Source organism: Vipera ursinii, assembly GCF_947247035.1.
Source record: "Vipera ursinii genome assembly, chromosome: 3".
In the NCBI taxonomy this organism is placed as follows: Eukaryota; Metazoa; Chordata; class Lepidosauria; order Squamata; family Viperidae; genus Vipera; species Vipera ursinii.
The window spans coordinates 37,827,073-37,852,482 of record NC_139516.1 but is presented as its reverse complement, the minus strand read 5'-3'; the positions used below and the strand labels follow the sequence as shown (position 1 = coordinate 37,852,482).

Genomic DNA, 25,410 nt, shown 5'->3' with positions numbered 1-25,410 from the left:
ACAGAACATTCTATCATACGTGCTGGACATGTAAAAAACAAAAAGCCAAAAGTACTGAAAAGACATAAATAGCATAGTGCAAAAATCTTGGAAATGAAATAATAATAACCACAAATTTTTCTTCTAGGTAGGAATTAACAAAAAAATATATATAATTATAATTTCATGTCACAGAATCAGCTGACAACTAGAGAGAGATTTATGTTATGTCACCAAACAATCTTGCAGAGGAAAATCTTTGTCCCAAAATTTAATTTTAAAAAATGGACTTAGGTACGAAATCTGTCAGGGAGAAATGGAGTAACAAATCCACAAATTACCACAAAAAGGAAATGCACAATTTTGCTTAAGATGAAATACAGGTGAAACTCGGAAAATTAGAATATCGTGCAAAAGTTCATTTATTTCAGTAATGCAACTTAAAAGGAGAAACTAATATATGAGATAGACTCATTACATGCAAAGCAAGATAGTTCAAGCCGTGATTTGTCATAATTGTGATGATTATAGCGTACAGCTCATGAAAACCCCAAATCCACAATCTCAGAAAATTAGAATATTACATGCAATCAATAAAACAAGGAGTGTACATAGAATAATATCGGACCTCTGAAAAGTATAAGCATGCATATGTACTCAGTACTTGGTTTGGGCCCCTTTTGCAGCAATTACTGCCTCAATGCGGCGTGGCATGGAAGCTATCAGCCTGTGGCACTGCTGAGGTGTTATGGAAGACCAGGATGCTTCAATAGCGGCCTTCAGCTCTTCTGCATTGTTCGGTCTCATGTCTCTCATCTTTCTCTTGGCAATGCCCCATAGATTCTCTATGGGGTTCAGGTCAGGCAAGTTTGCTGGCCAATCAAGCACAGTAATCCCACGGTCATTGAACCAGGTTTTGGTGCTTTTGGCAGTGTGGGCAGGTGCCAAGTCCTGCTGGAAAATGAAGTCAGCATCCCCATAAAGCTCGTCTGTGGAAGGAAGCATGAAGTGCTCCAAAATCTCCTGGTAGACAGCTGTGTTGACCCTGGACTTAATGAAGCACAGTGAACCAACACCAGCAGATGACATGGCTCCCCAAATCAACACAGACTGTGGAAACTTCACACTGGACTTCAAGCATCTTGCAGTGTGTGCCTCTCCATTCTTCCTCCAGACTCTGGGTCCTTGGTTTCCAAATGAGATGCAAAAGTTGCTCTCATCAGAAAAGAGGACTTTGGACCACTGAGCAACAGAACAGCTCTGGTTTTTTTTAGCCCAGGTAAGACGCTTCTGACGTTGTTGTTCAGGAGCGGCTTAACAAGAGGAATACGACATTTGAAGCCCATGTCCAGAATCATCCCTGCTGCTTGTGCACCTTTTTCTTCCACACTTTTCCCTTCCACATAACTTTCTATTAATGTGCTTTGATACAGCACTTGGGGAACATCCAACTTCTTTTGCAATTACCTTTTGAGGCTTTCCCTCCCTATGGAGGGTGTCAGTGATGGTTTTCTGCACAACTGTCAGGTCAGCAGTCTTCCCCATGATTGTGATTCCTACTGAACCAGACTGAGAGACCATTTAAAGGCTCAGGAACCCTTTGCAGGTGTTATGGCTTAATTAGCTGATTAGAGTGGGACACTTTGAGCCTAGAATATTGCACCTAATTTTCTGAGATTGTGGATTTGGGGTTTTCATGAGCTGTACGCAATAATCATCACAATTATGACAAATCACGGCTTGAACTATCTTGCTTTGCATGTAATGAGTCTATCTCATATATTAGTTTCCCCTTTTAAGTTGCATTACTGAAATAAATGAACTTTTGCACAATATTCTAATTTTTCGAGTTTTACCTGTAATACTGAATCACTGCCCAAAAATTTTATGGCTCATCAGAAGGCTACCATATATAAATATATTTTCTCAGAACTTAGTTCTGCTAAGTGATATCCTATTTGATTTTATGTTTCCTGCTTAAAACCATCACTTAACACATAGCTGTCATACACAGACCAAATCACACTAATATTGACAAATATGAGTGGACACAAATTGAGGAAACTGTTTTGTTTTGGATCTGTAACAAAACCATTGGATCTTGGAAGCTCTGCCAAGTCAGACACAGATTAACTGGAACACTTTGATTATTTCAGATTTCAGAAGAAACAGATATAATACAGATTCAGTTACTGTGTTTCCCCAAAAATAAGACCTTGTCTTATATATTTTTGGTCACCAAAATAAGCACCAGGACTTATTTTCAGGGTAGGTCTTATTTTTTGCAATCGCAACGGAGCAGGAGGCGAGGCGGGGGTGGGTGAGTGGGGTGGAGGACGAAGCGATGCAGCAGTGCCGTGGCCACTAAGCAAAGCAGTGGGGGGTGGAGGATGAAACAAGGCAGGGGGCGGAGCTGCCCCATGGGCCCCGCAAAGGCTGACAGAGGGCCCCGCAGCCAGGCCATCAAAGTGCTGACAACTACTTGGACTTGCGGTGACGGCTCCAGCAGCCCCATGCAGGATCACCGGCCCATTTCTTCTTCTTACTTGCTGCCCCAATGAAGCAGGAGGCTGACCGATGCACTGATGCCGCGGCCACTAAGTGAGGCAGTGGGGGGGTGGGGTGGAGGATGAACCCTAACACTAACCTCCATCCCAGGGCAACCACATTCCTTCACTAACCTCCTTTCCAGCTCTGTTCTCCGTGTGCAGAGCAACCAAAGAAGTTTGTGGGACTAAAAAGAAAAAGATCAATCCGACCTTCCAACTTCTTGTGAAAAAAAAAAGATCTCGCTAAGCTAGAACGTCTGATTGAACCTTTTTTTTTTACTGGTAGTCCCACAGGCTTCTTTTGTTGCAGTGGTGGAGAACGAGCTGGAAAGCAGATTAGTGAAGGGATGCTCTGGGAAACGAAGGAAGTGAGGGGTGACAGGGAAGGGGCTGCTCCAGCTGCTACCACCTCACTCCACTAGGATCAGGGCTCTGCAGGCTGGATGGCCAAGGATACTGTTGGGGCTTCGTCCTCCACACACCTCCACTGGCTCGGTTAGTGGCCACAGCACCAGTGCATCGCTCAGCCTCCTGCTTCGTTGTGGTAACGAGTAAGGAGGAGAAGAAGCTTCATCTTCCAGCCCACCCACCTCACTTTGTGGCCATGGCACTCCAAATGTTGGCAGCAAGCAGATAGAATGGGTGGGGGGCGGCTGCACAGGCTCTTAAGTAGGGCTTACTTTAGGGATAGGGCTTATATTTGGTGCAGGTGTGAAAATCGGGTTAGGACTTATTTTGGGGGTAGGGCTTATTTTTGGGGAAACATGGTACTTATAAAATGCAGCATATCCACCCTAAAATCATATTCAAATTCCATAGAAACAAAGTAACTTGCAAAGCAATGGAACATACGTGTGTGTGTGTGTGTACACATATACGTATGCCTTTTAAGAAGTATTTAGTATTAATACATTATCTAAACTCTGCAGCTATTGCTATATTAAAATGAATGACAGCCACAACCAAATTCTGCTAATTCAGCAAAAGAAAACAATTCCAGAGGCAGCACACTGATGTGATGTGTATCCAAAACTGTAATTTGACTTTTCGGTCCTGGAATTAACAGCAATACAGCACTCTGACTCTAAGCAGCAGATAAATTAGAATATAAGAAAATGTGTTCTATGCAAACTGCTATAATCAAGATTAGTTCCTGAACTAATTAACTGAAATTTAAATCAGATGATACTGCATATATTTTATATCATATATATATATATATATATATATATATATATATATATATATATATATATATATATCATACACACACACACACACACACACACACAATCTTATGCCTTAATTTTGAAATATTTCCTGTTCTTTTCCAATATAAAAGGAAAAGATTCAGTTAATCAGCCTGATACACAGACAAAGTTATTCCAAAGTCAATTGTGCAATTTCCAGCTGACTGGAAAACACTGCTGCTACGTGTCAGACGTGCTTGGCAGCTGAATTTACAACTGTCAGCTCTGTATAGGAATTAAACACATTATACATATATATTTATAGTAATTAACTGATTAATCAAAATGATGCAGCAAAAATCCTATTCTTTACTAGACTGAAAATTAGTTGCCAGAGACAAGATATTGGCAGAAAAAGAATGTGGCTGAATGAATTCTATTCAGGTAACGAGAAATACTGTATGTAACCTGGTGGCAGACTGAACACAGACACAGCTCCTAATCAGTGTTGAGGAAAAGCCTGGTTAGATTTGTTCCTCATGTTAAACCATAGTTTAAATCAATGTGAAGGAACTATAGCAAATTTTGGCACTTACATATTTTACCCTTTCTCATCTTGGCTAAAAAGAGTTAGAATAATTTTCTTTCTGTTTAAGCCTGGTTTCTCTTTGTAGTCTGAATAAATTGTCATTAACATTACAATGACTACTTTCAAATAAAGAAGCTTTAAAATATGAGTGGATAAATGTAACTTTGATGCTAAACAAGCATGCAGTTTCTTTGATTTTGGCTTTGCACAATGTGAAATAGTCTAGCATGTTTGGATTGCGTTAAACTATGGCTTATTTTAAACAATGGATGAATCTAGCAATTGTTAAAGTTCCTCAAGTTAGATGCAGAAACTTGCAGCATCACAAGAACACATGTTAATAATAACAACCGAAGGATAAAAATGCCAAATCCAGTCTAAAAATTTGGCTACAATGTAACAAACCATGAGAAAAACTGACTCTCAGTGACTATGGACAGTTAATCCTAGCAACTGCACCAAAACACTTTGTTATAGTGCTTCTTTAACTTCTTTTAAATGGCAGCTTCAAAAATTACCGGTAGAAGTTTAAACAAAAATAATTGTGCAAGTATAATTGTTCACTTTTTGTTGCTATATGTTTAACACTTAGGGTTAAAACAGAATCAGAGAAAAGTTCACTCCCCAGTACTTCTTTCCTGCACTGGATTATATATCAAGTGCATAATTCCATAAAATCTCTCCTACTGATGCCATGACTCTTCACCAGTAATGCCAAGAATTTACTTGAGTCCCAGCTCTGTTCTTCCCTGAGCTTTTCCCAATCAAAAAGATAAAAGCTAAACAAAACCTTGGAATGTTGCACTTGAAGGTTTAACCATACTTCCCTCACTCAGCCTTTTAGACTTTTAAAATCTGATTCCAGATGTGCCAGGAGCAAACTAACTAAGCCAAGTGTTTGAAAGAGACATTACGATAAATGGTAACAATAGGAAATGCAAAGTTAATGCTTCACTTCAACTTGGAGCACAATTAAGTGAACTTTTTCCCAGAATGTAAGTGTAAATCAAAAGGCAATATAATAAATAGGTATCATCAGTAAATTCTCTAGTTTCCTTTTGAAGTCTTTTAGTACAGCCAGTCCTCAACAATACAACTTGTCATTTAGTGACCATTTGAAGTTATGGCAGACTCTCCCAACACTTCTTAAGACTGTGGAATGCTGGGGTGCTCGCGTTAAGAAAGCAAAGTGAGCCATGCTATTATTGCGCCAGGTAGCATAATCCCAGAATTGGCTGTCACTGTCCAAGTCACTGAATTGTGACCACTTGGAAAATGGTGGCTGTTTGCGGAATTTCACATGTGGCCCAGCAACAAAGCTTCCCTAACTTGAGCTCTAGAGTTCTTAGAAAGGTAAGTGACACGGGGTAAAGAGAAGGTGTGGGACCAAGTGAAGTGCAAAACAGGTTCGAGGCCTGCAAGGACTTTGACAGTGGCCCGCGGGCCAGATGCATCACACGGCCACACCCACACCAGCTCCGCAAAGGCAAAAAATGTCACGATACATCATGTGACCTGATCGAGTGTAACACTCATGCCCTATACCATTTCAGACAAGTGACTGAATTGTTATGTGATTGCAATTCAGGAACTTGGTGACCAGCTTGCAATTACAATACATAGTCTTCCACAATCACTTGAACGCCATTTACAACCTTCACTGCTGGCTTCCAATAAGCAAAGTCAATGCTGCAGCTGTAATCACATGGAATTTACCTAATGACAGCAACTACTACAGAACTGCTGTAGTAACCTCTCATAGAACCCCAGCTGAGGAAAGTTGAATTAAAATATTAAAATTAGCACAAATAAAATCAATCCCCAAATAAACAGTCATACTGGGCTCTGAGCTATATCAATTTGCATGTTATCTGTTGTCCTATATTTGGAAGCAATTTGTGTTCCGTGCCTTCTTTTCCATATTTTGTTCTTCAACATTATCGTCAATATTACTATTGGTTGTGTATTTATAGCATATACTTTAGCCAATTAATAGATATGGAAGTTAGAAAAAACCCAATTATGCTGCCCATCTTGAGTGGTAATAATGTTAGCTTTTTCTTTGCAGAACTGTTCTATCAATTAGTAATGAAATGTCTGCAAGAAAAACAACCAAAGAAAGAGCACCTAAATTTGGAGGACATTCCTTCTGAAATACAAATAATTCAACGTAGCTGATGTTTAATTTCTTCAATTCTTCCTACATCTTAACATCCTGTAACAATATTTTACTGACCTCATTTTTAGGCTACATAACTTTCATCCCCTTTTGCCTCTAATATACCAATACACATTTAGCTTAAACTAGATACATTCTCTGGGGCAGGTTGTGTCTGTGTAGAAACTGGGGAGTACCAGCTCCTGTGATTGACAAAATCCCCAATCCTTCAAAATGAGATTAAGGTAGGCAAAAGAATGCCCTCTAGATAAAACTGCTAATGGGGATTTATTTAGTGGATTTGAAGAAGGCAATTATTTGGGCCCTATGCCAATGAAATCCCATGCAGGAAAACTGTGATCACTGACAATGAGTGTGATACTAACAATACTCCTGTAGCAGATCTGATTTTTTTCTAATCTGCCTATCTAACGCAGCCTCAATACAGGTTGTACAATTGAGGCTACATTAGATCATTCGTTCAGTGACCATTCAGTTACAATAATGTTGAATAAGTGAGACTCACAATTGGGGAAGCTAGATTCACTTAACAACCACAGTGATTCACTTAAAAATTGTGCCAAGGAAGGTTGTAAAATGGGGCAAAACTCACTTAACAACTATCTCACTCAACAATAGAAACTCTGGGCTCAATTGTGATCGTAAATCGTTGAGGATTACCTGTATTAAGTTGCCAGTCAAATAGCTATAATAACTGTGAAGATAGCATGATATTCTGAAACAGGATGTCTTGAAAAATGCCATGGGTGTCTCTCATCTTCACAGAATGCACAATATGAATTACCTGTGTGTTGAGCTTATCTTGCTCTTCACCTTGGATAGTGTTGGAAAATGTGGTCACTCCTCAATGCTATAGCTGTTTTGAAATTAGAAAAAGGACTTCAGATGCCTATTGTTAAACTCTTAAGAAAATCACTGAATGTATGAAGCACTGTAACTGGAGTATATACTAGTGACTTAAGCAGTTTGCTGTTGTGGTCAGGAACTTCTTATATGCTTTTTACCAATATGAATAGCTGTTTTCCCTCCTGTGTTTGGTCCCCCTCTGAAAGCACTTTGAACTGCCCTAATGATTTATACAGGAATTTGTTACAACACTGTCTGCCCTGCAAGTCTACACTCTAGTGTTTTCCAGGCCAGTCACACTGTCATAATTTCCAGATGGCTGTCAGGCAGAGTTGACTTGGAACAGGACCATGATTTGGAAATAATTTTCCTACCCCATTAGACTAGATTCTGTGATCATATGATCCCTGAGTGGCACTGTGCCTTTCAAACTGTCTATGCTGCTATTGGATGACCTTGTGAGAATTGTCTATTATTGGAGGGACCATTATAGCATTCTGTAATGAAAGTAGTACTTAATGCATGATTTCAATGTTATGATCATATCCTGTAAGAATGTCTAGAACCAACCCAAAGCATAATCCTCAAAAAAGCAAATCAGACAAGAAAGTGGTAAAAAGGAAAAGGCATTCAGATACCAAACAGGAAATGTAACAAATTAGATCAGACATTAAGAGCTCAGATGCCTGTACACTAAATGCTTACATATGGGGAACAAATAGAGAGAACTTGAGGGCAGTATGATATTGTTACTACTACTGAAACTTTGTGGGATGGAATTCATGACTGAAATCATAGAAAAATGGACCAAGAAAACTACAGACCAATCAGCTTGACATCAATATCTGGGAAAATCCTGGAAAAGGTAATCAAGCAGAGGACTAATGGGCACCTAGAAATGAACAAGATGATTAATAGAAGCCAGCATGGGTTTATTAAGAACAGATCATGCTAAACAAAACTTATTACCTTCTTCAATGAAGTGACTAAATTAGTATACTGAGGAAATGCTGTAGATATAGTATACTTAGATTTCAGTAAGGCCATAGCCTACTTCTTGGTAAGATGTGGGATAGACAGTACTATTACCATATGGATCTGCTGTTGGCTGTCCAACTGCAGTCAGCACGTGGTCCTCAATGGAACTATATCTATGTACAGAGAGCATGCAATGGAGTATCTCAAAGTCCGGTCTTTGGCCACAATTTCATAAATGATCTAGATGAAAAAATTGAAAGGATGCTCTTCAAATTTGCAGATGACACAAAGCTGAGAGGAAATTGGTAACATTTTGGAAGTTACAAGATTCGGAAGGATCTTACTTGACCTGAGCAATGTGTCCTATCAAGAAAGATGCAGTTCAGTAGCCAGAAAAGTAAGGTTCTGCACTTAGGCAAGAAAAACAGATTCACAAGTACAGGATAGGCACACCTGGATCAACAGCAGTGCCTGTGAAAGGGATCTAGTGTCCTGATGGACAATTGTTTTAAGTATGAGTCAGCAATATGATGCAGCTACCAAAAAAAAGCCAATACAGTCCTACACTATATCAAGACAGGGACACATCAAGTTCACAGAAGTGATGCCACTCTATACCACACTGGCAAGGCTGCATTTGGAATTCTACCTCCAGTTCTGGTCCCTACAATACAAAAGTGATAATGAAAACCTCAAGAGTGTAAAAGCAATGATAAAGGGCTTGGAAGCTAAATCCTATGCAGAATTGCTAAAGAAACTAAGTATGTTTAGCTTAACAAAGAGAAGGCGGCCGGGGGGGGGGGGGGGGGAGACATGATAGCATTCTTCCAATACCTAAAGGACCGGAAGAAGGCATGAATTTATTCTCCATAGTACCTGAGGGTAGGACAAGAAGCAATGGGTGGAAGCTCATCAGAGGGAGATCCAATCTGGAAATGAGAAATTTCCTTACAGTAAGAACTACTAAACAATAGTTTTTGCCTCCCAGAATTGTAGGTGTTCAATCACTAGAGGTTTTCAAGAAAAGATTGCACAACCATTTGTCCAAGATATGATGACTCCTGCCTTGTGCAGATGTGGCTGGACTAAAAATTCTTCAAGCTCCTTTATACTCCTATGATTCCATGAATCATATAGATTTCAATAGGAATATCCAGATCTATTTTATTAAGAGCTCTTCAAGGTGAAGTCCCTTTGAAAATTGTGAATCTCTTCCTTCCAGGATTTCTGAAACTCAGACTGCTTTTTATTATATTAGCTCTGCTGTTGGTTGACTATTTATGTCTAAGAGCTCCTTGCATTTCTTTCTTGGCCTCCTCACAATCTCTCACATTGCAACAGCTTCCGTTTCTTTCTGTTAATGGTGATTTCTCATGTAAACTTGCTTTGTTGTAACCTGCCCATTGCTAGCTAGGTTCATACAAAAAAGCATCCCTGAGGACACTGAATCATTGCTGAGATTTTCTTTTCTAGAAGGCAGAGCAAAAGACTGAAGAAAGCGAAGAGACGGGAGAAATGTTAACCCTTTTTCTATTTTTCTATTGGTGTATATCTAGTGATCAGGAAAAATCCCAAAATGTTACAAACTGATGTGTGCAATTTCTCAATTTCTGGATAAAATGAGGGAACACATTGTAGCTGGAATATCAATCTTGTTTATAGCCAGGTTACAACTAAACTAAATAAAAAGGGGAAAAATCAATAGTTTATTGTCCTACACCCCTCCCCAAGTTCTATTGCAAAGTCAGGGCCTCTTTACATTTCATATTTGTTATCAGGAAGTGACAAATACTAAAATTATTTATTATATGTTGTCATACTACAAGGTTTGTGAGCAGTGTGTTCTTTTTAATTAAGTGATTGGGTATTTCCTATGCAACACAAGTATATTTTTATTGTGTCATGCATTGTTACTAGATGCTCTGAGAAGAGTATTGCATAAGTGAGTGATAATAGAGTAAATCAGTAAGCTTAAATCCTTCCTTATTGGATTTCAGCACTGGAAGAGTTACCAAAAATTGATGTTAGAAGACATCTATTTTTTTTTTCTTAGGAAGGATTTAAGGATATAAATAGGCCCATTTTGTTTTATCTCAAGCTATAAAATCCAGTGGAGTCAGTTTAATGTTCCAAATTGGATAGACAGCATAATGGTAGGAACTGCATTATGACATTACACTAAATGTTTACAATATATCAACTTAGCAGTATCAGACCTAATAGTAACCACAATTACAAATATTTTTCAGTAACAAATTTACCTTCCCACTGTAAAACAGGTATTTTTCTATTAACAAAATAATTACCAACTTCTGCTACCCAAAATTAATTTACAATGAATGCCTTTTACAATGTCTTTTATCAGTCCATGTGCACTTTATGCAACGGTGTCACCATGCTTTCTACTAAATACTAAAAAAAAGCATTCAAGACTTCAGATAATTGGATCAATTTAAAAAAAACCCTGAAAGGTAAATAACAGAAGAAAATTCTTAATAAGAATGCCAATATGCTTTTCTAAAAAATGAAACAAATAGCTTATCACTGCCATGTTTTTTTTCTAATCCTATGTATTTCCATCTTACATTTTTCCCCACCCAGACATACTGTAAATATGTATCTTTACATTTATATTAAATTCTATTTTATTCATTTCACACACACTATTCAAGTCTCCCTCAAAAGTTTTATGTCTCTTCTCTAAGTAGCCATCTCTTCCAGTTTAGTGTCACCAACAAATGTGTAAACATACCATCAACAACTTCAATCCAAATTACTGCCAAAAATGCTAAACAGCACAGAGGTTAGGACTGGCAATTGAGAATCCATGATTTGAGCAAAGATGCATATAGGTGGGAGTTACATAGCTATGGCCAACTCTCAGAATTTCCAATATCCAATTAGTCTTGCACTTTCTGAAAATTTTGAGTCCAGGTCCATTCATCTGAAGGCCATCTAGTTTGGGGAAAGCTGCTTTAACAGTAATGGCAGGATCTAAATGTATCTTATTAATAAAATAAAGAGTAAACATGAAGTATGTTTAGAGCAGCAAACAAACTAATCTGGGCCACATTATAAAGAAGTCACATAAATCAATTCTCTCATGCTACCAAAATTAACATTCGAAGTTATATCAAAAGCAAGTTAACTGAAATAGGATAAATAGGATAAAGAAAGCCAGTCTGGTCTGGTGGTTGAGGCTTCTAGTTTCCACTTAGCCATGAAAGCCAGCTGGGTGACTATGGCCAATCTCTCTCACTCTCTCTCAGCCTAACTCATCTCAGAAGAGTTGTTGTGGGGAAAATAGGAGAAGGAAGTTGTGTTGAATATGTTCGCTGCCTTGATTTATTGTAAAAATAATAAAGGTAAGATACATATTAAATAAATCAATACAGCAACTGATAGTGTGCATTTCTGATTTGGATAAATTCCAAATCAAATACTGATTTAAATAAATAACAGCATGTAACAATAGTAATAGAGATTATATCTTTAAAAAATCCTTTTAAGGTATTGTAACAGAATTTCCAATAAAATGGTTACGACAACAAGAATAAAAGCACTAATCATTTCAGACAAACATCTCAGAGAGTAAGATTGTTTTGACCTTATAAAATGCCAGGATGGGAGCTGCACATACTTCCATGGGGAGAAAATTCTGTGTGAATTTAGTTTTATTTTAAAAACAAAATTCTAAATCTTGTCTATCTAAAGCTTATATATTTGTATGAAAAATACATGGTAATGAATCTCAAAACCCATTATTTATTTAGTTGTGTAATGGTAAAAATAATGTAGAATCATCCAGCGCTTTTAAACTGATTCTACTTATCTGCTATAATGACTGTATAACTTGGTTTTAATTAGAACTGACAGTGTTTATCTCTCAAGTAGCAGAATCAAAATACAGCATTCACATCCTTCCACACAAATGTCCCGTGGTTTACAGATGATAAGATAGTAGAATATCAACGTATGTTTAATCAAGAGATTTCTCTATCCAATAAGGTCTGAATTCCAATAGTTCAAACTGAACACTGGTTCAATTCATTATGGCCAGTTCCAGGATTAATGGTCATTCATTTTGATTTTAAGAAACTTTGAAATTAGGCTTTCCAATTGGGGAATTTAGTCTCCTTTGTAGAAGTAAAATGCACAAAATGACGGTCTCAAATTCAGAACATTAGTAGACATCAACTAAATACAATAGTTACAGGTAGTCCTCAACTTACAACCACAATTGCGACCATAATTTGTTCCTAAATGAGACATTTGTTAAATGAATTTTGCCTCCATTTTACAGCCTTTCTTGCCCCAGCTGTTAAGTGAATCACTGCAGTTGTTAAGTTATTGACATGGTTGTTAAATGAATCTGGCTTCCCCACTGACTGCTTGTCAGGAGGTCACAAAAGGTGATCACCATGACCCCAGAGCATTGCAACCGTCATAAATATGAATCAGTTGCCAAGCAGCTGAATTTTGATCATGTGACTACAGGGATGTTACAATGGTTGTAAGGGTAAAAAATGGTCATAAGCCACTTTTTTCAGTGCCATTGTACAGTTGCAAGAAAAAGTATGTGAACCCTTTGGGATTACGTGGAGTTTTGCATGAATTGGCCATAAAATGCGCTCTAAACATCATGTAAGTCACAACAATAGAAAAACACAGTCTGCTTAAAATAACACTACACAAACATTAGCTGTTGACATGTTTTAATTGAACATAAGATGGAAACATTCACAGTGCAGGGTGGAAAAAGTATGTGAACCTTTGGACTTAATAACTGGTTGACCCTCCTTTGGCAGCAATAACCTCAACCAAATGTTTCCTGTAGTTGCAGATCAGACCTGCACAACGATTGGAGTAATTTTGGACCACTCCTCTTCACAAAACTGTTTCAGTGTAGCAATATTCTTGGGATGTCTGGTGCGAATCGCTCTCTTAAGGTCATGCCACAGCATTTCAATCGGGTTGAGGTCAGGACTCTGACTGGGCCTCTCCAGAAGGCGTATTCTGTTCTGTTGAAGCCATTGTTTTGTTGAATTACTTGTATGCTTTGGGTCATTGTCCTGTTGCATCACCCATCCTCTGCGAAGCTTTAGTTGGCAGACAGATGGTCATACGTTTTCCTGCAAAATGTCCTGATAAACTCTGGAATTCATTTTCCCATCAATGACAACAATCCGTCCAGGCCCTGAGGCAGCAAAGCAGCCCCAAACCATGATGCTCCCTCTGCCATGTTTTACAGTGGGGATGAGGTTTTGATGTTGGTGTGCTCTGCCTTTTTTTCTCCACACAGTGTTGTGTGTTTTTCCCAAACAACTCAATTTTGGTTTCATCTGTCCACAGTATATTTTGCCAGTAGTGCTGTGGAACATCCAGGTGCTCTTTTGCAAACTTCAAATGTACTCAATTCTTGTTTAATGTTTTCCTTATTGTAGACATGTCAACAAAAATGTTAGCATGTGCCAGAGATTTCTGTAGGTCTTTAGCTGACACTCTAGGATTCTTCTTTACCTCATTAAGCATGATGCACTGTGCTCTTGCAGTCATTTTTACAGGACGACCACGCCTAGGGAGAGTAGCAACAGTGCTAAACTTTCTCCATTTACCGTGGACACATGAACATCAAGGCTTTTGGAGATACTTTTGTAACCCTTTCCAGCTTCATGCAAGTCAACAATTCTTGATCGTAGGTCTTCTGAGAGCTCTTTTCTGCGAGACATGGTTCACATCAGACAGTGCTTCTTGAGACCAGTAAACCCAAAACAAGTGTGTTTTTAAAGGGCAGGACAGCTGTTAGCAACACATCCAATATCATCACACTGATTGGAGTCAAGGTTGGCTCACTCCTGGCTCCAATTAGCTCTTGGAGAAGTCATTACGCTAGGGGTTCACATACTTTTTCCACCCTGCACTGTGAATGTTTCCATCTTATGTTCAATTAAAACATGACAACAGCTAATGTTTGTGTAGTATTATTTTAAGCAGACTGTGTTTTTCTATTGTTGTGACTTACATGACGTTTAGAGCGCATTTTATGGCCAATTCATGCAAATCTCCATGTAATCCCAAAGGGTTCACATACTTTTTCTTGCAACTGTAACTTCAAATGGTCATTAACTGTTGTAAGTCGAGGACTACCTGTACTACATTGCAGAGTATAACCTAAATATTGTATACTTGAGTATACTTAAATAAAATATGAATGGAAATGAAAAACAGGCAAATATATAAAAGATTTTTAATAGCAGTATTCAATAGTGAATACTGAAACAATGATTTGTCAAGTCTACACTGCAAAATAACTCACAAAACAGCAAACTTGCTCACTTAATATGATTCTGTGATCTAGTCTTGTGCTAATAATTATTCACAAACATTCCTTACAGCCCTCAAATTAGTTATGAAACATGAGATTGAGGAACAGGAAGCAAATAGAACAGAGGCATACATCACAGAAATCTTGAGCAGGATTATAAAGAATTTTTAGAATGCAGGGCCTAATTATCAGGTCCCATCCAGAGAACTGTGCAGATTTTAATTTATGAAGACAAAATTCAATGTGCTTAAGTACTTAAGTTTAAGCAGTGTATCTTTGCTGCACGTTGGCTCAGAAATAAGAGTAGTGTACAACAGCAGTTCCAATAGAAGTGAATAGGAAAAGAACTTGTAGAGTTCTTCACTGTCCCCTCATCCTTTCCAGTGTATATTAGTATTGCAAAGGAACTATTCAGAATATACCCCTTACATTTCCTGAACTGTCTCTCTGATCTAAATAATTCTTAATAGTATTCTTCCACAATAGTGCTAATTATGAAAGACCCAAGTACTGTAGCTTTTTTGAACTGATTCACCAAATGTTAACTGCCAAATGTATTTGCAATGTTTGGGGGGAAAATTACCAGAAAAGCAGCATGAGAATTAACCTCTTGCTCTTTTCACTCCTTGCACTCACACTAGTTAAGAAAATGATGAAATATTCATGTATCTCCGACATGTTAAGTTCTGTACACATTGTATTTGGGAGTACACTTCTTGATTTTTTTTCTTCAGAAGGGGAGGCATCTTATTAAAGAACAATGAACATCCCCCTATAAAACTGATCCTAATTCTTAATTTCTAGTTACTACTCTCTTATGCCTGATCACTATAGACATTTTATTTAAATTTTCTAACAATGTTTTGCATAAAGTGAAACATTTGCTTCCACTAATGCACAGCTATCAGCTATTACAACTAAACTATTTATACTCAATGAATTAGTATAACTGCAGAAATGCAGCATTATGATGGGGAGAATACAGAATTAAAACTATGACTCTGAGATGTAAAGTGTGCACACACAGAAAATATGCAGTGTTGTTTTTTTTCCCAGGGCAATATGGAACAAAAGCAGGAAAATTATATGACGAACACTGAAGTCAACAACCATTTTTTATCACAAATTCCAAATAACTTTGCCAAATACTGCAAAATAATTGCCAGGGAATTAAAGTTTTTTATGATATTACCAACAATAATGCAAATAAACCAGAAATAGTCTTTTGTTTTAATACCTGCGGGTATTTCACATACAAAAGAAAGTATACACACCCTTAAAAGATGATTCAAAAATCCAAGGTAACATATAATTCAGATTCAATCCTATATTGAGTTAGAATGACTTAGAGCAGGCCTCACTACTAAAAGCTACACCTGATTTGCATATACTCTGTAAAAGTGCAGTCCAATATATATTTGCATTACTCCTCTTTGAAGCAAACTTAGTGTCTGATGATTGCATAGATACCCATTTAGTTTTCTTGAGAATTTATAAGTGGTTTGACAGTTTTTTCCAATTTTTTTTACTTCCCAATTTAGACTACAGCCTTGGAATTTTCTGGCAGTCTCCTAGCCAAGGAGTAGCATAGTGGGCCAGGAGACTACTTAGCTTTCTAATATTAATCAAAACTGCCTACAAATTGCTATGCAACTGGGCCTTTACATGTAAAACAGGCAAAAAATTACTGGACTTGAACTGAAGTAATATTGAGACTTACAATGAAAACCAAAACATTTTTTTGCAGAAGCCACAAAGTTATAAACAGTACTAAGAAGTAGATGAAAGCTTATAAAAGCTGAGTAAAGTAAATCTGCTTTTTTCTTTACCAGTTTCATTTTTCCCCAAAATATTGTCATTATTAGATATATGATACTAAATAGTGTAACCTAATAGTATAGATACCTGAAATTTGTAAAAATTGCCAGATTCAAGTATTATGCAATTTTAATATTTCAGTGTTTTCATATTTGAAAATTTCATTTCCTTCCTGATCTAGAAATGGCATTGCTACTCCTTATATTTTCTAATATGTTTTTGATCATAGAAAATGCACAGCAAGCATTCACTAATACATGTGGAGAAAGAAGAGTATATGACATTTAAGTGCTAAAATCTGTGATGATTTATAATATGCAGTTATTTTGTCTTATTTCCAAATATAAGCCTCCACATAAGGATATTTATTTTACAGTATTCCATTTTGTCATGCTACTGTAGATAGTTTTCCTCCAATTAAATCCTCGGTTACTATAGAAGAAAAATCTAGTCAAGACCTGCTAAAAGAAAAAAAACCTTATAAGTAAACATATTGCGTGTATGCAACATACACTATCACATTTGTATAATTTTTAAAATAAGTAGTGAAGATCTAAATCAGGCATGTCAAACTGCCGGCCCACAAGCCGGATACCTCACGCCCATCCCACTGGCAGCAATGGGAAAAAGTCATGACATGCCTGATCTAAATACAAGACCTCTTGCCTAGAATAATTACAATCTATAATGGCTAAATATTACTCTAAAGAGTATCACAAATTAACACTGACAAAAAGCAATTTTATTAACTGTAATCCCAGCAACTTTTTTCCAGTGACACTTCATAAATAATTCTATTTGTAACTGATCAGTTATTTTTTTATAGAAGAGCTTCAACTCAACTGTAGCTACAACCTAGTCATGCATAACAAGTAATGGTTGTAAAACTACAGTCATTAATCATAACACAAAAGTGCACATCTGCATTAACAATACACATACTATTCACAAAAACAATTTCCTTTTCTGAGTTGAACAAGGAAGAATGATAGAATTGGAAAACTAATCTAATACCTAAAATGAAAATTCCCATACTTTTGCAAATGTATTATCCTTTAATAACTTACTTAAAACATTTCAGATGGAAATCCCAGACAGACATAGTTGTTTCATTATACAGAACTGAGACTTACACAGACTCCAGATTAGGCAAATTACCTACATATCTATTTTGGAAATCTATTTCAATACTGGGAATTCAAATATTAGATTGTTGCAATATAGTTAGGACTGTAACTGAAAATCTTGATTTGAAAAAAAAAACACCAGGAAGCTTAGAATGTAACGTTATTTATTCAGAGTTTTAACTAAAGAGCATACTCGGGATTAAAGAATATATAAGAGTATAATTGTTTCTATACTGAAGTTCGTTTCAGCATCTTGTATATTAGCACTCTTTAAAGCTCATTGTTAAAAAAAGAAAGTAAAAACAGTAAGAGTTCCTTTCCCCCATCCATTTTGTGTCCTTTTTCCCCAAGAGAAAGACACAGATTTACTCCCATAAATTTTGTTTTCCAAGATTAGACACAATGAATTCAAAAAGCAACGTTTGTTTGAACCAAATTTTGTGAATTGTGCTAGTACCTAGTACCTAGTAAGAATTTCATTCACCCCTTATCGCAAGTACTATTATACCTCTACATTCCACACTATGTAAACACCGGCTAGACTTTAGTGGTGCTTCACACACACTGCTCATTAACCTGATGGATACATTACTTCCATTTATTGTCTCATATTACCTTAATGCTAGTAAGATGAAAGCAGCACACTTAGCAAATTTCTGAGTTATGAAACATCAAGCACTTTAATTACACATAAAACCTCTAAAGGATGAATTGGAAGAATGGGAGCCTAGAATACTTCAGAACAATATACTAACACAAAACAATTCCAGTATTTTAAAAAATGAGAAATCGTCTGGCACTTTTATACGGGAAATGAATTATTTAAGTACTGAGAGGCACACGTGCAGCAAGGAAATCGCTGAGCGTGCGGCTTGCAAACCCACAAGATTCGTGCACGGACGAACCCTACCCAACCGAAGCTTTTTTTGAAACGAGCATTCGTTCACCCCGTAAATCCAAAACCTACTTTAACTGGATTTATAAGCAGAAGAGGAACCCGATCTTCCCCAGGGCCACCATTATCATGATTAGAAGTCATCAGGGATGAAGTGGCCCAATCCTAAATACGGGTTCAGCCCAGCCATGAAAAAGCATCTCACGATCATTAAAGCAGCGTTTCCCAACCTTAGGAACTTGAAGATGCGTGGACTTCAACTCCCAGAATTCCCCAGCCAGCATAGCTGGCTGGGGAATTCTGGGAGTTGAAGTCCACGCATCTTCAAGTTCCTAAGGTTGGGAAACGCTGCATTAAAGGAATGATCCCAACCGCCCTCGAGGCACGATGGCCGCCCATCCCGGGCCTCCGCGTCTGCTGACCTTATTAGTAAATCGCCGGGAAAACGGGCGATTTGTTTAAACGGTGGCTAAGGGGCCAAAACCCGCCTCCCACAGCCCTTACCGGCCATCCCCTCCCCTATTGGCCCTCTCCCCCCTCCCCAATTTTATTTCCCCATCCTCCTCCATCTCCCTTCCTCGTTCTACCCTCCGAAGAGCCAAAGAGGGGATCCCAAGTCCCACATGGGAGAAATCCCCACCGCCTTTGGGGCTTCCTTCCCGTTCCTTCTGGTCCTCTGCGGCCACGTGGAGCTGAATAGGATCCTTCAGGAGAAGCTGGGACTCTCCATGCAAACCGACCAGCCCACCCCGCCACCCGCCACCCGCCAAGCCAAGCCAAGCCAAGCCATACCTCTTGCACTCAGCGACCCAGACACGCGGCGGTTCTCCCCTCTAGTCGCTCTCCAGCCCTCGACTCGCACGCGCTCCCGCCCCCTCACGCACTATAACGGGCTGAAGAGGGCGGAGCTCAGCCGCGAAAGGGCGGGCTTCTTTGGGCCCGGAGACTGACGGAGCAGCCACTTTTCCTATTCCCCCCCACTTTCCGCAGTGGGTTCGGCTCCCATTGGAGAGGCACCGTGGAGGAGACGCGGGAAGCAAGCTCCTCGAGAGGCCAAGGAGGACGACGCTTTCCGCACGTAGCTAGGGGAGCGAGAGGAGTTGGCGATCCTTTGGTCAGAAGCGGAAAGCCAGCCGCTTAAAGAAGAGGGGGGCATCCCTACTTCTTTTCCCGTGTCACTCTCGGCAAACAGCCTTCCAAATTACTTTGCGCAGGACCCGTGCTTCATTAAATTCTGACCTCCGACTCGACGCTTACACAGCGTTTCATGGTTTTCTCGGAATCACCTTTAGCACTCAAAAACAGGTCGCGGAGAAATATCCTGACTCAGAAATAAGCTGCCACTCCTTGACCTTTACAACTTGGCAAAGAGTTATCTTCAAATTAAGATGCATTACTCTTGCCTCGTGCAAAAAGATAAGGCCTTGAGAAAAAACTCTTAGTCTTAATTTGCAAACATCGTGGCCTGCTGGCATACAAAATCCACGTTCTTTTTTTTTTTTTTTAAAAAGGAACAACCCCAAATTTTATTTCTGTGGAATAAAGCTTATGGAGCAGAGTAGTCTGTCTCTGTAGTAAGCATGCTTATGGCTACTCTATTAGCAATGAGGATATTAACCATATTGGTGCTAGATTCGATTTTTAGTTGTGCATTCAGCCTCTTCTTACCTCAAAACAAAGACGTACAGAGATCTGCATCTCTGAATATAGGTAAAGTTGTGTTCCACGCCTGGTGATTTCAGCAACAATCCATGCATTTTTAGTACCAGGAAGAGGTTGCTCTTACTGTACTTTACTCAGTTTCAGAAAAAACAGAAGTCAAATGAACAATCTATTTGCTTATCTGATCTTTTTCCAGTCATGTGAGTGCTAGTCCTCTAACTAATAACATGTTTGTTTGCATTGTTCTCATACAAATACGTTGTTTACAGATTATATATATATATATATATATATATATATATATATATATATATATATATATATATATATATATATATGTGTGTGTGTGTGTGTGTGTGTGTAAATTTTTAAATTGCTAACAAAGAATTAAGGGAGACTGACATATTACATTGCTACTGATAATTCAGTTTATGATATTCATATCATATGCATAATTGCACTACTGGATATATTCCAGTAAATATTATAAAGTTTAGATTTTATTAATCTTTAAAACATAGTGGAAAAGGTAGTAAGCACGCAGCTATTTTTACACTTCAGACTGCACACTTGGAAGGAAGTCTCACAACTCTCGTAGTCATTCATAAAGTTTCTATGCAGTGAGTATTTGCATCCTCAAAATGCTAAGCATTTACATTGAAATAATCTATTTCTAAACTCAGGAACAGTGCAAAGTGTAGGTATTCTTAGATATATTACTTAAAAGAAAAAACATCAAAGTTTCCAATATAACCTACCTCCTACTGCATACACAAAAGCCTGGAAATGTTCCAGACCAACATCCCTTATCAAAACCTGAGAAATATTAGAGTAGCAAAGTAACACTAAGCCATTATCTGCCTAATTATGATCTACTGAATAACTATACTGGCTGTGTTCTTAAAATATTCCTCCAAAGAATAAACACAAATATTGGCAATTATAGTTAGCCGTGATTTGACAGTAAATGAGAATCCAAGTGTAAAATGAATTTTGAGATGCATTAAAAGATTGTCAAAGGATTGTTGCCATATGCTTTTCTCTAAATTAATGATTAAAATAATGGTTTTTTTCTTAGTTCACCTGTCATTGTAACCTGAAATTAGTTAAGACAGATCCAGTTTCCTTTTTCCAAGGACAAATCTTTACTATCTAGCGGTTTGCTCTAGGTAGAAAGATGGAACAAAGCTGTTGTGACAGGAAACAGATCGCCTGTCAGATCAAAGGGAAAAATCATTTCTGCAGTAGGATTGAGCACTCCAAGTACGCTTGATAAATGTTAAGGCACTTAATGATGCTGAGAACAAACCCTAAAGCTTATGCATTGTACAATATCAGAATTCTAATCCATGAGTTTATTACGCCTTTCGGCCAATATTGTCTTTTGGTGACTGGGCATCTTTTTTGACAAGATTTTTGGAAGTGCTTCCTTTCTAGGGCTGAAAGAGAAGTACTGGCCCAAAGTTACCCAGCTTGCTTCATGCCTAAGGCAGGATGAGGACTCACACTCTCCTGCTTTCTAACCTTGTGCCTTACTAGTACTACACTAACTACTATACCAAACTGGCTCTCATTCCATGGATTAGAGCTATTTTATTAAAATAACAGTAAATGTAGACTTTGAATGTGATAGTGCTACAACCAGTATGTCTGAAAGCAAATCTTTTTTGGAGCTTTCTCCCCACTTCACATGTGATACTGTTGTCTATACCTCAGGAAAAAGCAAACCTAAATAGCAGAAATACAGATGGTCCTTGTTAACAACCATTTGCTCAGTGATCATGCAAATTTACCACGCCACTGAACAAGTGGTGGTTATGACCAAACTTCATACTTAGGATTTTGCAGCTTCCTGCAGTCACATCATTGCAGTGTGCAACTTTCTGCAATGCTAGTGGGGAAGCTGACAAGAAGTCATAAGCTGTGGTCATTATGAAGTCTTCACTTAACAACCGATGTGGTCCTTGTTTAATGATAGCAACTGAGACTACTAGCATTGTGATTGCTAAATGGCATAGTCACATGGTTTTCCAGCTTAACATACACATCACTTGATGAAGTTTTCAGTCCCAATTAGATTCATTAAACAAAGATCACTTGTATATTTAGAAAATAATGGAACATAAACCCAAAACACCATTATTCAAATAAAGATGACATAAAGAATTATTTAAAAGTCGCATATGTAGCCAATTTTTGAGCTGAAAACTATAAATAATTCATTCAGAATATACTTTCATAAACTGACATTTAACTCTAAAGAAGTGTTCTTTTGGAAAAGTATTACTTTATCAGCATAAATGTTCAGGAACTTTGTAGATTTAATGTCAATTCTTTTGGGATAGTTTCTTTTTAAGAATGTTTTTAATTACCTCAATTAACAATTACCTGCATTTGGATTGTTTCTGCTAATGCAAGTTCCATATTCCAAAAGGCATATCCCTCCAGTTCAGAAAGGAAAACAAAAATAGATTCATTCATCCATCAAAGATTAGTTAGTTCTACTGTATCATTTTAGTTTCCAACAGGATAAGTCTAGATCAGGTGTCAAACTCGCAATGTCACGTGATGTGTCGTGACGTATCTCTACTTTTTTGCCACTGACGGCAATGGGGTGGGCACGGTTTCGCTATGATGCATCCGGACCACAGGCCAGAAGTTTGACACCCCTGGTGTAGATGATTGATAGTTTGTAAAAAAGAGACTCTACGTCTGTGTTCAAAGGTTAAAAATTCTGGATTTTAGTGTTAATAAGATTAGAAAAGTGGGCATTTACTTTTTAAAATAATCGATTAAACACAGAGTAGTGCTTAAAAGTTTGCGAACACTTTGAATTCTCAATATTTGTGCATAAACAAGACACATGTGATCTGTTCTCCATACAAGTTCTAAAATTAGATAAAGAAATCAAATTAAACAGATGATTAAAAAAATTAACCCTAACATTAACATTATACTTGTTCATTGATTTATCAAGAAAAATTGTTCAAAGCTACAAAGCACACTGTACTTCTGGTAGGCCTCCAGCTGGTTTAAGTTCTTTCCCCATCATGTGCCTGTGATTTACTTACTAACTTGGATTTGAAGTTAATATTTGTTTTTTCATTAGGCATAATCTTTCAACATTCACATTCTCATTAGATTAGTAAGTTCATTATCTCAGTACAGTAGAAATCAAGATAAGATTGAACTTGTCATTAGAAGGAATGAGGTGGAGAAGAAAACCAGGACTTTTTTTGTTCCTGTCATTTGTCAGCAGGATTTTCTCACCAGTAAACCTCTCCCCAAAGTAGTAATTTGGACAAGATGGCTTTATTTAAGGAAATTTTTTTGCAACCAATCAATGTTCATGCCATTTCAAGCTCTGGAACTGCTGTATAGGGAAAGTGGATTTTTTACTGACCCCAGGTAATAAATTTGAGCAGTTATTGATTAAAAGCAGGTAAAAATTTATCAGAATATCCCACACATAAAAAAATTAACCATCTTAAAATTAAATAATCTAGTTTGGCTGCCATCTCAGTGGTTCTAGACTCAATGGCATTTATTTAACTGAATGTAACAGGGTTATTAAATGCATTCATTTTACGTTAATAAGAATTTTTATTTGTTCAGAAATCCAAAATTAGGGGAAAATATTCTTTTAAATAAAGCACCAAGCTTTTATTTGCAGTTAATGCTCATCACATCCTGCACAACTGCAATTTGAATTAGTCAAGTTATATCCAAGAGCTAGAGGCTTTTCATATTGTGTTTTCTTCATTCTATCAGTTTCACAAACCTTTGTTTAAGTGGAAGCCAATCATTACTAAGAACTTATCACAAATGGCTCTTAACTTAAAGTACCATCATACTTGTGTCTCCAGGCTTATTTATTTTTTTCATCAGCTACCTTTATACCATTGCTTGTTAGACACAAAGAAGAGTTTTTTACTGCCATCATGCTGATAAGGCTTAATATCCATGGAACAGTTAATTAATCATTGGATTTTTTTGATATACTGTAATTTGACAGGTAAAATACAAGTTAAAAGAAAGGTGTATGTGAGAAACAGAAAGTTCATCCAGCTTCAAAGGAATTCTTCTGAAATGTGCAACTGAAATAAGTATAATTCATTTCAATTTTTTCATTTAATTATTATGTTTGCCTGCTTTTTCAAGAAGATACCAGAGGACTGGAATATGAATTAAGATGTGAAATGTCTTTATGCAGCTACAACTAAATGGAAGTGAAAAAATTTATCTCGCCATGCTCGTGGGCAAAGAAGCGTACTGCTTTCAAAACAATGTATTATATTAATTATGCATCAACAAAACTGAAAAACTGGGGCAATAGCACTCATTAAATAAGAAATCTAATTTTGAAAAGATATATGGATAATTACTAAATTATTAAGGACTGAGATAGTATGAATGTAAAAAAGGAACGTTTACCTTTAAGCATATTTATTAATAAGGAAAACCTCTAATTAAAGGAACTCCTAGAAGTTTCTTCTAAATTATTCCATCTATGGTTTTATGGATAAGCATTTTTTGTAATTTATTGTATTGTGACTTGGGAGACTTCGTTATTTATAAATTTATAAGGTTCCAGTGCTTTTTTAATTGATGTTTGATCCCTCTGCATTAGTTATGTACAGCAGGTACAAAGATTTCATTGGGGAATATTTGATGCTATCATTTATGACAGGAATTCATCTACTTTGGTTATAGTCTTGCATTTTGAGAAAATGTAAGTGTTTAATAAATAAATTAGCTATTCCAAAGATAACTCTTTTTATCATACTATTAAGTTTGTACCATCAAGGTTTATCAATCAGTAGTTATCTATGAATTTATCCTCACTGAAACTTCAGATTACAATAAAATATTCAGATTACATAACTTCAGCTTACATAAAATATATGCAGATTTGTTTTTGCTCAATTTAGAAGAGCTATATTATTTCAAAGATAATGGGTCCTATGTTATATTAATACATTGACCTTGATGAGTAGTTTTTCAAGTTGTTTTGTTATTAAAAATCCTGATTTGTAAATGATAGTTTACCTTACATGTTCCGGCTTTGAAACGGAGATGAGCACCGGCCCCTAGAATCGGAAACGACTAGCACGCATGTGCGGGGGAACCTTTACCTTTTACTTCTTCCTTTACTTATGTTTACAAAGGAAATGGCCACTTGAGTAAGACTGTGATTTTGCCAATTTTATCTTTCCCCACAAAAGTGTATTTTGTTTGCTTCTTTTGCCTTATTCAGAGGGCAGGCAGCATTA

At 37.2% G+C, this 25,410-nt stretch overlaps 1 protein-coding gene across 3 annotated transcripts in view; it reads right to left on the bottom strand.

Moving 5' to 3' along the window:
• Positions 1-19,351, bottom strand: part of SLC16A1 (solute carrier family 16 member 1) — a 31,477-nt gene extending 12,126 nt beyond the window's left edge. The window contains exons 1-2 of one of the 3 annotated variants that reach the window (XM_083361086.1): positions 19,268-19,302; positions 7,271-7,342 (exon numbers count right to left, since the gene is read on the bottom strand). The gene's annotated coding sequence lies outside the window, so the exon portion shown is untranslated. Of the gene's footprint in view, positions 1-7,146; positions 7,343-19,267 lie in introns of those variants that run through there. The other 2 variants (XM_083361085.1, XM_083361087.1) reach the window with 2 other exon arrangements.
• Between the last annotated feature and the right edge of the window lie 6,059 nt (positions 19,352-25,410).